This window comes from Colobus angolensis, unplaced genomic scaffold (assembly GCF_000951035.1).
Source record: "Colobus angolensis palliatus isolate OR3802 unplaced genomic scaffold, Cang.pa_1.0 Scaffold383, whole genome shotgun sequence".
NCBI classification, from domain to species: Eukaryota; Metazoa; Chordata; class Mammalia; order Primates; family Cercopithecidae; genus Colobus; species Colobus angolensis.
The window spans coordinates 1,694,332-1,707,502 of NW_012117188.1; the positions used below are offsets into that span (position 1 = coordinate 1,694,332).

The 13,171-nt window shown below is 45.5% G+C and overlaps 1 pseudogene across 1 annotated transcript; it reads left to right on the forward strand.

Moving 5' to 3' along the window:
• The first annotated feature begins 1,144 nt into the window (after positions 1–1,144).
• LOC105520636 lies at positions 1,145–3,972 on the forward strand (annotated as a pseudogene). Its single transcript, XR_001003165.1, has 2 exons — positions 1,145–3,161; positions 3,519–3,972. The product of XR_001003165.1 is annotated as an uncharacterized LOC105520636 (transcript).
• The last annotated feature ends 9,199 nt before the right edge of the window (positions 3,973–13,171 follow it).

Below are 13,171 nucleotides of genomic sequence, written 5' to 3' on the forward strand. Positions count from 1 at the left end.
AACGAGAAACTGGCGCGTTGAATTTAGCAAGCGCCGGCACCTAGCGGATAGCGCTGGTATTGCCAAACAAATATCCGTTTCGGCGCCGTTAAGAGGGGCTGCTGAAGAGAAACAGCGCGCTCTTAGAAAAGAGCGGTGCTTCCACGCCTAAACAACCTGTTTGTAGGAATGAACCGACGCTGTTCAAATGTGTCGTGCCAGGAAAATGTGTTGTGGCATTTTAATGTGTTTTAATCCGCTCAGTGTGTTTGATAGGTTTAATATGTTTTAACCCGTTTTAATGGGTTGTGACAGAGAAAGCGCCGGCTGATGATACCACGGAGTTACTAGTGCGAACAGCGGCTGGGTGCAGTCACCGTTCTGCACCGCAAAACGGGGTTCAGGAAGTTTCTAGGAGATCCTAGCGGTTCTAGGACCGAGAAAGTGACAGCACTGAGAACGTAAGGACCCCGCGAACGGGAAACGTCACGGGGTCTACTGAGCAGCTCCTGAGAAAACGCCCAGTGGGCGCTACTAGCAAACGTGCTGATACAAAACCGCCGGCTCCGCATGGGAAGCGGAGCGGCCAGACAGAACCCGGAGCCTAACACCAGCGAGGCTAAGACCGAGCTCGGCTCCCCGGCTCCTGAGAGAACGAAAGTCAAGGAGCACGAAGCTGAGACGCTCAAAATTAGTAGGAAAAGAAAAAAAATACATAACATCTAAATAAAAATAAAAATGTAAAATAATGAAAGTCTGAAATGCAAGCAAAAACGGAAAACACATCGGTAACACTGTGCTCAGAGCAAAATACACAAAAATAATGTTTAAATTAGCGAAAATGACAGAGAGCCAACCGTACAAAGAAGAAATTACAAATATGGCTAGACGATGCAATGCCTACCATGAGAATGTTTCTGTCAGATCTAAAACCCTGCAGGTGGCTCCTGTCATAATTTCCTACGACAAAAAAAATAGCCACGGTTAAACGTGTTTAGGTACGACTAAAAAATCGTAGTAACTGGTATATGCCGATTTGGTCCACAGGAGGAAAAAGTCGCGATGGGCGGGACTTGCTATTGTCAAAGGGAGCTCCGTAAAACTGAGAAATCGCGTTCGCCGGCGTTCCTGACTTCCCTGGGAGTTTTGAAAACGCACAAGCGTAGCTAAGACGGGACTCGATATTGCGAAACCAAACTTGGTATCAGAGCTCCCAACACCACTAAACTGGCCATCACTAAACCTTTACAAAACAAAACAAAACAAAACAAAAGAAAAAACGCATTCGCTGGTACCCAAATTTCCACAGGAGTTAAACATTCCTGCGCAGCCAAAGCAAGGCTCACTAGTAGGAAACCGGAACTTGCTAGGACTAAGAAACTTGAGGCTGGGTTGACCCCATGGCTCTTACGATTAGAATTCCGACGCTAACGGAAACCCGGAGCTGCTGACAAATGAGTCACAGTAACTCCGTCTTCGTATGGCAAAACGGTGACTTCCTACGACCTAGATATCGCAGCCAGGGCTAGTCCGGTGTTTGTCTTAAGTCAGGACTTGCTTGGGCTGAGAAATCACATTTTGGCCATTCCCCTACTCGGACACGGGGTAGAAATCCCAGGCACCGCGAAATCGAAACTCGCTAGGACCCAGAAGCCAACGACGCGCGAAACCGCGGGGTCCTGCGACAGAGACGCGCAGCGGCGCCGCCAGGGGACTGCGTTGTGGAGGCCGAGCCGGAACCCGTGCGGCGGCGCTGGGAAGGGACTGTGCCCGTGCAGCTCCCCTGTCACCGGCTCCGAGGAGCGTCGGGCTCCCCCCGCCCAGCCCTGCAGCACCCGTCCGTCCGGCAACGCCAGACTCAGCGCAACAGGGCCACCTGCCACTTTGAATCTCTCAGATCCGTGGCCTGAGGGCTGCCTCCACCGAGAAATGGAGGCACAGAGCTGCGAACAAGAGACCACGCTCGACGAAATGGCGGTGCCAGGAGCCTGGGAGGGAATGCAGCCAGCGACGTTGTCAAGGACATCATTCGTTTGGGCGCAACCAACGGTGCCGTCACCAAGAAACCGTCGACTCTGAGGGAAAAAAAGAGAAGTTCGGCCACCGAGAAACTTCGTTCAACAATTGCTGTGACGGCCGGCTCCGCGCCAGTGGCGAAAGAGTCAGCGGAAACGCTGGGTGCTGCGACCGCGACGCCGGCACAAGAGGGCCTCGGCTGGAGAAAGCCCCCACGGCGACCAGGAAACCATGCACAGCACAGCTAGCAGTTGACACAAACAGAAAAGTATCTGCTCTGCTCCCTGGCCGAAAGCGCGGATCAAAACGAGCAACTCAGTGGAGGGAATCCCGCAGCCACTGAAGAAGTTACCCGCGTAGCTGTGGGGCCACAGAAACACCGCAATTTCGACGAAAGCCGTTGGGATACGACAGAGAAACATTCGCGGCCACAGAAGTACCATCCAGCTCCGCGCAACCAGTGGTTCTGCGATCCAGAAACCACTGCCAGCTGGATTCGAGTAGAAACTTCTGAAAAACTGTCGTCTCATAGCAGCTTTCCTCCCTACGACAGACAGTGCCTTTAGAGGGCACTTAACGGTGCTTAGACCGGCCTGGGCCAGCACAAAGCGCAGAGCGATGCCCGTGCCAAGAAACGCCCGACTTTGTGAAACCAACCTTGTGACCACCGAATCCACTGGCTTCGCAGGACGCAATGGGCGAAGGCGCGGAGGAGAAACCGCTGGCTCGGTTCACTGATTATGCTGCTGGCGGGTGATGGTGGGGTGGGGCACCCGCAAAGTTGTGAAACCAGCGGCGCTGGGATCCAGCGATCACCTGCCCGTAGCAAATGCCTGTGCAGTTGCAAAAGACAACTTTTGGCGGAGGGAAGGCTGCAGTCAGAGAGCATCCGATAACGCTGACAAAGGAGTGGCGTTGGCAGTGAGAAACCGCTGGCGCTGGGAAAGGAACAGTGCAGCGACCGACCAACTGCGCGCTCAGTGCCACCAAAGTGCTACTGGTTCTACCCACTCTGTCCCCCACAGGCTTAGGGAAGTCTGTGGTCCTTTTCTTTTTCCTCTGTGGCTTACGCTGGTGCAGTGGTGCCATCTTGGCTCAGTGCAGTCTCGACTTCCTGGGATCCAGCCATCCTCCCGCCTCAGCCTCTAGAGTAGCGGAGACCACAGGTGAGTGCTAGCACCCCCGTCTAATTCGTGTGTGTGTGTGTATATATATATATATATAAAAGACCGGGGTCTCGCTATGTTGCCCAGGCTGGTCTCGAACTCCTGAGCTCAAGTGATTCGCCCGCCTGGGACTCCCAAAGTGCTGGGATCACAGGCATTGGCCACCGAGGCCGGCAGGAAGTCTTTTCTGTTCTTGCATTCCACCCAGTGCGTTGCGCAGTGGGAGAGTAGTCGGCTTATGCCCGGAGAACCACGCAGATCCTGTTGGTCCCAGGAACAAAGTAAAATCCATTCTGGTCGCCAACAGCTTCCTACATAGCAAACAGCCATCCAGCCTCCGTGACTGGGCTCTTCCAGGTCACCCCAGGCTCTCTTCCGGGTCCAGAACCCACGGGATCCTACAGGAGGGGCCGACAACTGCTTGCCTTCGACACTTAAAACTCTCGGTCTAAGGTTCCCCAGGAGCGTAAAAGGCACAGCGTTTTCTGACCGCAGCTTCAGGTCTCCCTCGCCTGTCCCGGTACCTCTCCTGCAGGAGGGAACTCTGTGGGAACCGCTCGTTGATTCTGATAGTTAACTCTGTCAGATGTCTTTGATACTGGGCATAGGAGTTGGAAGAGGGCTGGAGAGAAAAATTAACTGCAAGACTCCAGCACAGGAGGTGGAATTGATGGCAGACGTCTGCTTCCTCTCTAAACCCAATAAACATCTCAAATTGTCATCCACTTTCCTATACCCTTGATTTGTGAAATGGATCACTGAGGCTTTCGCTGTCTTTCCGGAAATGCAAACAGCTGAATTTTCAAGAGCTTGAATTCTCTCACACTTTTCAGTCAAGAGTGGGGCTATAAACTCCTTCCTCACAGGAAATAAGGAATTGCCACGGCTTGGAAGAAAAACGTATTTTTCCCATAAGCTTTCACATTTCCCAAAAAAACACTACACATCCGGATGTAAACCCCCACCCCCAAGAGATTTACAGACCCTACCAACAGCGTTCCCACGCAAACGCATCATCTCCCAATCGCATCCTGAAGACACCATGCAACCAATTCTATCCTTTTCTGGATGAACCTGGGCAGAGGACAGGTGCAGAGGAGCCCAGGGAAGGGCCTTGACAAGTCAGGAGACCCATTTTGGGGTCGCAATTCTCACCCACTCCCAAGGTGTTTGCTTTGATCTTCCCCTCCCACCATATTACTTCTTCTGCTACCTGGTTTCTCCCTGTATTCCAGGATCCTCCAATTGCCTTCTGGTCTTACAGACGGGAGAATAAAGGAAAAATGGCATCGTTTCCACCTTAAAAGTTACAAGCACTTCACCAAAAGGAATAGCCTAGGTAGAGCCTTTTTAAAACAAATGCCCGCCCACTGCTTCACCCTCCTCATTTCCACCTCAGCAGAGCATTTTAGCAGAAAAGCTGACTCAGAGCAGTAGCTCCCTCCTGTAGTCCCAGCACTCTGGGAGGCTGAGTCGGGAGGATCTCTTTAGCCCAGAAGTTCAAGACCACCTTAAGCACAAAGTAAGACCCTTGCCTCTACAAAAAAAAAAAAAAAGAAAGAAAGAAAGAAAGAAAAGAAAAGAAAAAAAATTGAAAAATTAGTCGGATTTGGTCTTGAGTGCCTGTAGTCCCAGCTACTAGGGAAGCTGAAGTGGGAGGATCTCTTGAGCCCTGGAGATTCAGGCTGCAGTGAAGAGTGATCTGTGACTGCACCACTGCAGTTCAGTCTGGGTGACAGAGGGAGATGTTGTCTCAAAAAAATAAAATAAAATAAAATAAAATAGCTGGGATTACAAGCCCTGCAAGAAGGGGTCACCTGAGACATTATTATATATACCATTAACAGAGGAGAATGCTGCAAATTGTACTGTGTCCCAATGGTAAGAGGCCACCCATTTAAAAATATATACATGTTTCAGAGATACTAAATGATAAAAACATTTACCTTAGAATTGATTAAATTCAGGTGTCCACTCCTTTGTTTTCAATCTTTAGTGCCATTTTTTAGTTTATGGCTTGAAAATAGCATAGAGATTAGAGTTGTGATTTTTTATTTTTTAAATTATTTTTATTTTGTTTACTTATTTATTTTTGAGACAGAATCTTGCTCTGTCGCCAAGGCTGGAATGCAGTTGCATGATCTTGGTTGACTGTAACCTCTGCCTCCCAGGTTCAAGCCATTCTTGTGCCTCAGCCTCCCGAGTAGCTGGGACCATTGGCTCTTGCCATAACACCCAGGTAATTTTTGTATTTTTAGAAGAGACGGGGTTTCACCATGTTGGCCAGGCTAGCCTCGAACTCCTGGTCTCATGTGATCCACCCGCCTCAGCCTCCCAAAATGCCAGGATTACAGGCATGAGCCACTATGCCAAGCTGAGTTGTAATTTTTTGAAACCTATTTTTTTTTTATTGTATTTGTTTTTTTCGTGGTGTAGCTCAATACATTGAAATGGTTGGGTAAGTGGGAAAATCATCTTCCCCACTCCTCCATTATCTGTAAGGTGCAATTTCTCATAAACTATTTCAGCTTCTTGCCTCCCCTTTTAGTTTACTCACATATTGTGTGGTTTGTGGCATGAAAATCATTATTTGTGACAGACACCATGCCAACTGTATTTTGTGCTTTACTTTGTTTCATTCTCAACCGAAAACTGTGGTGAGCACATGCTTTGTGCTGGGCTTGCTTCTCAGTTCTCTCCATTTTGTAGTTGCACAGCCTCACTTAGGGAAATTGGAGTGTGTATAGCTCTGCCTGTGGCTGAATAGATAAATGTAATTTTAGCATTCAGTGTTAAGAAATCAACTCTTGGTGCAAATTTTTTTTTTTTTTTTTTGAGACAGAGTCTTGCTCTGTTGCCCAGGCTGGAGTGCAGTGCTCAGATCTCAGCTCACTGCAAGCTCCACCTCCCAGTTTCACGCCATTCTCCTGCCTCAGCCTCCCGAGTAGCTGGGACTACAGGCGCCCGCCATCTCGCCCGGCTAGTTTTTTGTATTTTTTAGTAGAGACGGGGTTTCACTGTGTTAGCCAGGATGGTCTCGATCTCCCAACCTTGTGATCCGGCCATCTCGGCCTCCCAAAGTGCTGGGATTATAGGCTTGAGCCACCGCCCCCGGCCTCTTGGTGCAAATTTAAGACTCATCTTCTCATGGTGTGTGTGTACGCGTGTGCGATTTTACTGTGTCCCTTCTCCCTGACACTCCAGTTCAAGATACCAACCTACGTTCTGAGTTGATTATTCTGGATACACTCTATCAAAATATGACTGTTGGACACCAGAATACACCACCCCAATATACCAGTGTAACAATATACCTCTGGCATATTGATTATTTCGGGCCTGGCATGGTGGCTCACGCCTGTAATCCTAGTGCTTTGGGAGACCAGGAGTTCATGAGAAGTCTGAACACATAGGGAGTCCCGTCTCTACAAAAGTATTTTTTAAAAAGTAGTCCTGGTTACTAGGGAGGCTAAAGCAGGAGGATGGCTTGAGTCCAGAAGTTTGAAGTTACAGAGAACTATACATGCCACTACATTTCAGCCTGGGTGACAGCGTAAGACCCTGTCTCTAAAACAAAAACAAAATAGGACTGGGAACTGTTGGCTCACGCCTGTAATCCCAGGATGGTAGGAGGCCGAAGTGGGCAGATCACTTGAAGCCAGGAGTTTGAGGCCTGCCCAACATGGTGAAACCCAGTCTTTACTAAAAATATAAAAATTATCTGGATGTGGTGGTGCATGCCTATAATCCCAGCTACACAAAGGTTGAGGCATGAGAATTGCTTCAACCCAAGAAGCAATTTTGGGTTGCTTCAGAGGTTGCAGTGAGCCCAGATCATGCCCCTGCACTCCACCCTGGACGACAGTGCAAGACTCTGTATAAAAAAAAAGAAATTAAATTAAATTTTAAAAAAACAAAACAAGATGAGAGAAAACCCTCATCTGTACTGCTATACTCCTTACTCCTCTTTATGACAGAACAACACAGAAAGATAAAGACAAAGAAAAGACTATTCTGGGAGAAAAGAGGATTAAACAACATGATTCTTACCACAAAGTACCAGAAAGTACAACAGAGTCGATACACTGGCACTAGTCACACAAATCCTTTTCTCCCATCAGTCAAGATTTTGGACAGGAAAAATAAACAGAGGGTGACCAGATTTCACAGAGTGGAGCCTGGAATCTGGCTGGTAAGAAATTCTTATCCTTATGCTAGCTGATCAGCTCCTGCTTTCCCTCAACCATGGGCTTCCAAAAGAGCCAAACTTTCTGTTCCTGCTCACAGCACCCAATTTTCAGGGGCCCAGGGAAATCTTTCTCTTAGCACTCTGAAAGTTTGCTCTAAAAATCAACTCACAGAGGCAGATTAATAGGAGAAAACACATACAAAATGTGTGATTGCCCAGCCCCTCAGTGAGGTGCAGGAACTTATACACCATCCTGAAGTTACAGAAAAAAGTGGATCATGGCAAAACAAGTTAAAGGTGGGAGAAAACCTTTAAAGGTTCCAGACTCTCTGTTAATTCTTCCTAGATGTGGAAAAGAGAAGGCCTTTATGTATCAATGCAGATTTTCCAGAGATGTAAATTTTTCCCACAAACCACAGCATTGCAGGGCTATTTCTTTTGCTGGTTCTCTGACAGCCATCTGAAAATATGTCAAATAAATGTATTTTGGGGTTAAACATTTTTTATTTCCTTCAAAGTGGAATATTAACTGTATGTCTCTTATAGATATAGTTTTAAATAAATAAGGGAATCCACTTTTTCTAATTTGTTAAGATATGTTTTGTTTTAATAATAACAAGGAGTTAAATTTTAAACGATTTTCTGCATCTACTGATATTATCATATAGTTTTATTCCTTTTTAATGTTAATGTGAATAATATTAACTGATTTTCAAATGTTAAACCAATATTGAGTTTGCGGAATAAATCCCACAAGATCATGATGTATTTTTAAAAACTTACATTTCTGAAGGCCGGGTGCGGTGGCTCAAGCCTGTAATCCCAGCACTTTGGGAGGCCGAGACAGGCGGATCATGAGGTCAGGAGATCGAGACCATCCTGGCTAACACAGTGAAACCCCGTCTCTACTAAAAAATACAAAAAACTAGGCAGGCGAGGTGGCGGGCGCCTGTAGTCCCAGCTTCTTGGGAGGCTGAGGCAGGAGAATGGCATAAACCCGGGAGGCGGAGCTTGCAGTGAGCTGAGATCTGGCCACTGCACTCCAGCCTGGGCGACAGAGCGAGACTCCGTCTCAAAAAATAAATAAATAAAAATAAAAAAATAAAAATAAAAACTTACATTTCTGGATTCAGTATGCTAATCCATTATTTATAATTTTTTAATACCTGTGATCATGAGAGTTATTGGCTAACCAAAAATTGGGGGATTGATAAGACTGATATGCAAAAGTGGCTTATAATTATTCATACTTGCTTGATACTTAAAAAGGCCTTTCTATGTATTTTTTCTGCCCGGCTCAGGCAGACTTATTAAATACTGGCATCACGTCTCATTCGGGGCCATTCAAAAGTCAATAGTGGACTGAATCATTCTATTTTTGTAGGCACTCTCATAATCTTTTCAGTACAGATTGAATTATTGAGGATTCAGACAGCAAAGGAAAAAGGTCAAAGCATGTAAGTTAAGCAGAGAGACATTTTTTTTTTTCACCTGGCTTCCCCAGGAAGTATTAGCTAAAGTGAAAACTTAGTGAGACCTTTTAATTCAAAAGTGAGTTTTTGTTTGTTTGTTTTAAAGAGAGTGGGAGTTAAAAGAGAGGGAAGTGAAAAAGGAAGGAGTAAGAGGCAATTCCATGCTGTGCTACCTCATTGGCCCAAATTGGGTCAGGGTCAGAGGCGAATTTACCATGCAGCTAAGGAAGCTTAGCTTTTAGGATCCCTTTGAACAGGTCTGTAATCTTGTACTCAAAAGTTTTATTCTTTTTCTTAAAGAGAATTCCCCACTACCTGTAACAACACTGGGTTCTATGAACTGAACCTACTCTGAACACAACAGTTTGCTTGATCACATGGAACCATCTTCTAGGTAGCCCTATTTTTGACTGCTTCTCAGAATAATCCACTTAGGAAGAAAGAAAGGGGAAGAATATATCCACTGTGGGAGAAATAAAACAATCCTGACAACAAAAAGACCCCTGTGTACCCAATAGAAGAGACAGAGAACACTAGTACTGAGTTAGCCTTAAGAGATTTACATGAATGTAAGGTAGCATGACAATAACTATAAAGCTGGGCCACATCTCATATGTTTTGAGCAAAGAACATGGCAGGCACAGTGGCTCATGCCTGTAATCCCAGCACTTTAGGAGGCTGAGGTGTGTGGATCACCTGAGGTCAGGAGTTCGAGACCAGACTGGCCAACATGGTGAGAGCCCGTCTCCACTAAAAATGCAAAAATTACCTGGGCATGGAGGCGCACACCTGTAATCCCAGCTACTCGGGAGGCTGAAGTGGAAGAATTGCTGGAACCCAGGAGGCAGAGGCTGCAGTGAGCTGAGATTGCGCCACTGCACTCCAGTCTGGGTGACAGAGTGAGACCCCGTTTCAAAAAAAAAAATGTCTAATTTGAGATTCCTTATGAAAAGGTCCAGAAAAGCTAACTTAAAGAGAGCCTATGTGGTAAACCACTATTCCTTCTGCACTTGTGTAATTAGGCCAACTTTAACGACATTAAATTTATTTTGCAAACAAATTAGTTTTATTAATACTTTCATGTTGTTTGATAGAAAAGGGCATAAGCATACAGAAAACAAATTTCAGGAAAAAAAAAAAACTATAGTGTACCTGTCATTAGATTCTAGCTCATTGGTTTTGATGTCTTGTCATCTTCCTGAAATCTAGACTGGATCTTGAACTTTTTGTTCCCTTTAATATAGGGCAATCGGCTGGGTGTCAGGCTCATACCTGTAATCCCAGCACTTTGGGAGGCCTAGGTGAGAGGATTGCTTGAGCTCAGGACTTCGAGACTAGCCTGAGCAAAATGGCTACAAAAAGTTTCTACAAAAAGTACAAAAGTTAGCTGGGCATGGTGGCATGTGCTTGTGGTCACAGCTACTTGGAAGGCAAAGGTGGAAGGATTGCTTGAGCCAAGGAGGTAGAGGCTGCGGTGAGCTTTGTTTGTGCCTCTGCACACCAGCCTCCATGATAAAGCAAGACCCTGTCTCAAGAAAAAAAAAATCTAACTATGGCTGTTCAAACTAATATTTCTAACTTTCCTTCTATCCTTATGGCTTGGAATTGCTGAAGTTAAACTATACTTTTCCTGAAGACCTGTAAGCTGAAGCTGGATGGTTTAATATAGACTGCAAAGAAATCAAATCATCACAACTCATGCATGGACTAAAAACTATTACTTTTTCTCCCCTACGATAGACACTGGCAGTAACGAGAATCTAACATCCCATGGAATTTCCCTCACTTCCCCTTTTCTTACCTGATTCAATCATAAAAACCCTGATGATTTTCAATTGCGTCTAGAGTTTTCACCTTAATCCTATGAGGTCCTGAGGCAATTTTTCCAGGCAAATTAGTGATTATCTCCCAACTACTTGGACTTCAGTGTCTGCCATTCTGTATATGACAGAGCACACTCCGTACTGGACTGAATCATTTACTCCCTTTCCTAGACAAGCCACATAGCTTCGCCTGATCTAGAGGCTAAAATATGGAGCCCCATTCATCATCTTTGGAAGGGCTGTCTTGAAGGCAGTATGTCCAGAGCCCCACATGCCACCTGGCCTAAACCTAAAATAAGCCAGAACTGGGAACTGGACAGCCTTACTGCACTGAGCCACTACTGTCAGTGTCCCCAGTTCTGTGCACATATGAAGTGCAGTACATTCAGGCTGCCATGCTGGGCTTACATAAGCTAGAGTCATTCCTGAAGTTTAAAGGGGACAAAAATGTTGTTGAGACCCACATGTCTGGGGCCAATTGCTGAAACCAGAGAAGAACTACATGCACTTGAAAAACAGATGTAAGCTATAGACAACACAACACAATGGGCCCTGACCCAGCCAGGAGATGCCAACCAGCGAAGATGGACAGATAGATGCCCAGAGCAACTCTCAGAGCCCAGTCTGCCCCCAAGAAATTGCTGAAAACTAAGGCTTAGGACAGACTGGAACCCAGAAAATAAAGGAACCCAGTCTTGCTCATGGCTCATGGCACCAGCCCTTTCTACCAACGCCTTGGAATGAATTAATGCACCCCAGTGGGAGCCCTCATGCTGTTCTTGTGGACTTCCACAGGACTATGCCCTGCCTGGAACTGGAAGTCTCTGCAGTGAAGATCCTTCCATATTTTGCTCTTCATCTTCTGAATCACTTCAAGGCTTTCGACTGGAAAAAAAATCTGTTTGCATAATCAATAATGTGCTAAGGAACTTTACTTTTAGATCTCAGAATTCATAGTTCTTTGTAAATGAGGATTGAAGCTTTCCATATTCTCCACCCGTGACATAGATTTGGAGTGGGTGGAGTCAGGATTAGAAGCACATATAGGTGGGCAGGGTGGCATGAAGGGGACTGGGACCCACATCAGAGCTGGAGGCTGAACTCCAGGGAGTCTTTGAATAACTATGGATATGATGTCAACACGGTGGGAAAGGGCAGTGGTCCACTGTCCTGGGGTAATCTTGAAGCTGAGCATAGCCTCCCTGCTGAGAGCAGAGAACAGTCATCATTAAACATTCCTTCAGTGGTCTGAAGTTTATATTCACAGGGTGGAAGTAGAAATTAAAGTTATGGAGCCATGAGGAAGACCCCCAGCCCTGTGCCTTTTGAATTGACAACCATGGGATTCCAGGGCATCAGCTCCAGGTCAGACATTCCAGGCAGTTGCAGAATTCTGCCAATGTGGGTCATGCCCATCTCAAGAATTCACATGGATTGAATCCAGCAAAACTGAATATCCAGCAAAACTTCAAAATCCAGCAACACTGAAGGCTCAAGAACATCACTGGTACATACTTGGCCCAGGGAGGCTATTCTCTCACAGTCTCTCCCCATCTCAGGGCCTGCAGCATCTGAGACTCACTCCTTCCTGCAGGTATCCCAGGAGAAAGATTTATGCATCCCCATAGCTTCAACCTGCAGTGTGCCAGGCACAGAAAAATGGTTGTCTTCAGAAAGAGATGAAAAAACATGCAGTAGCAATCACCCTTTGGACTTCGAAACTTTCCTGTCACCTTAGATGTGATAAATGAAAACCCAGAAACTCAGTGTTGGTATTAATTGTGTCTAGCTATGAGGTCATTTTTTTTTTCCACACTGTCACAGTTTTCAATTTGAATACAGAGGAGCTTAGGTGCTACAATCTGAATGGAACATGGGAATAAAACTGTCTTTGCCTTGCACTTCTCTTTATATTGATTAAATACCAGTTATCGGTATAAGAAAATGGCAATAAATTGTCAAAGTAGAATTGGAAAGTGGTTTTGTGATTTGGATATGGAGCAGGCTTCCCATGTGACCATTCTCACTTCCTATTCTGAAGTCTTACAGTCTGCTTTTGTTTCTCTCCCTCTCTTCATCGATTCTGGTGTTTGGATACTCTGGGAACTGAGCTTTCATCTCCTATGTTAGCCACAGAGATGAGGGCTTTGAGGGCACCATGGAATCAGATTGTTGGAAATGATATAGAAATCACAGGCACTCAAGCTCGACAGAGCTTAAAGTAAAAACAAAAAAATTAAAAATCAGGCACACACACAAAAAAACAAAACAAAATAAAACAAAAATTAAAAATCAGGCGCACACACACACAAAAAAACAAAATAAAACAAAAACAAAGACAAACAAACAAAAAATGAGAAGACTGCTAAACTCTACAATTCTATAAAGAAGGACTGCAAAAAAGGAATCACAGAAAACAATAAGAAAATTTAAAGTGATATCAGAAAATAGAGCACACGGGGCCAGAAAGATTTTAGAATATGGGATGGTTTTAGAAGGCAGGATGGAATTCGGAAAAAAATCACA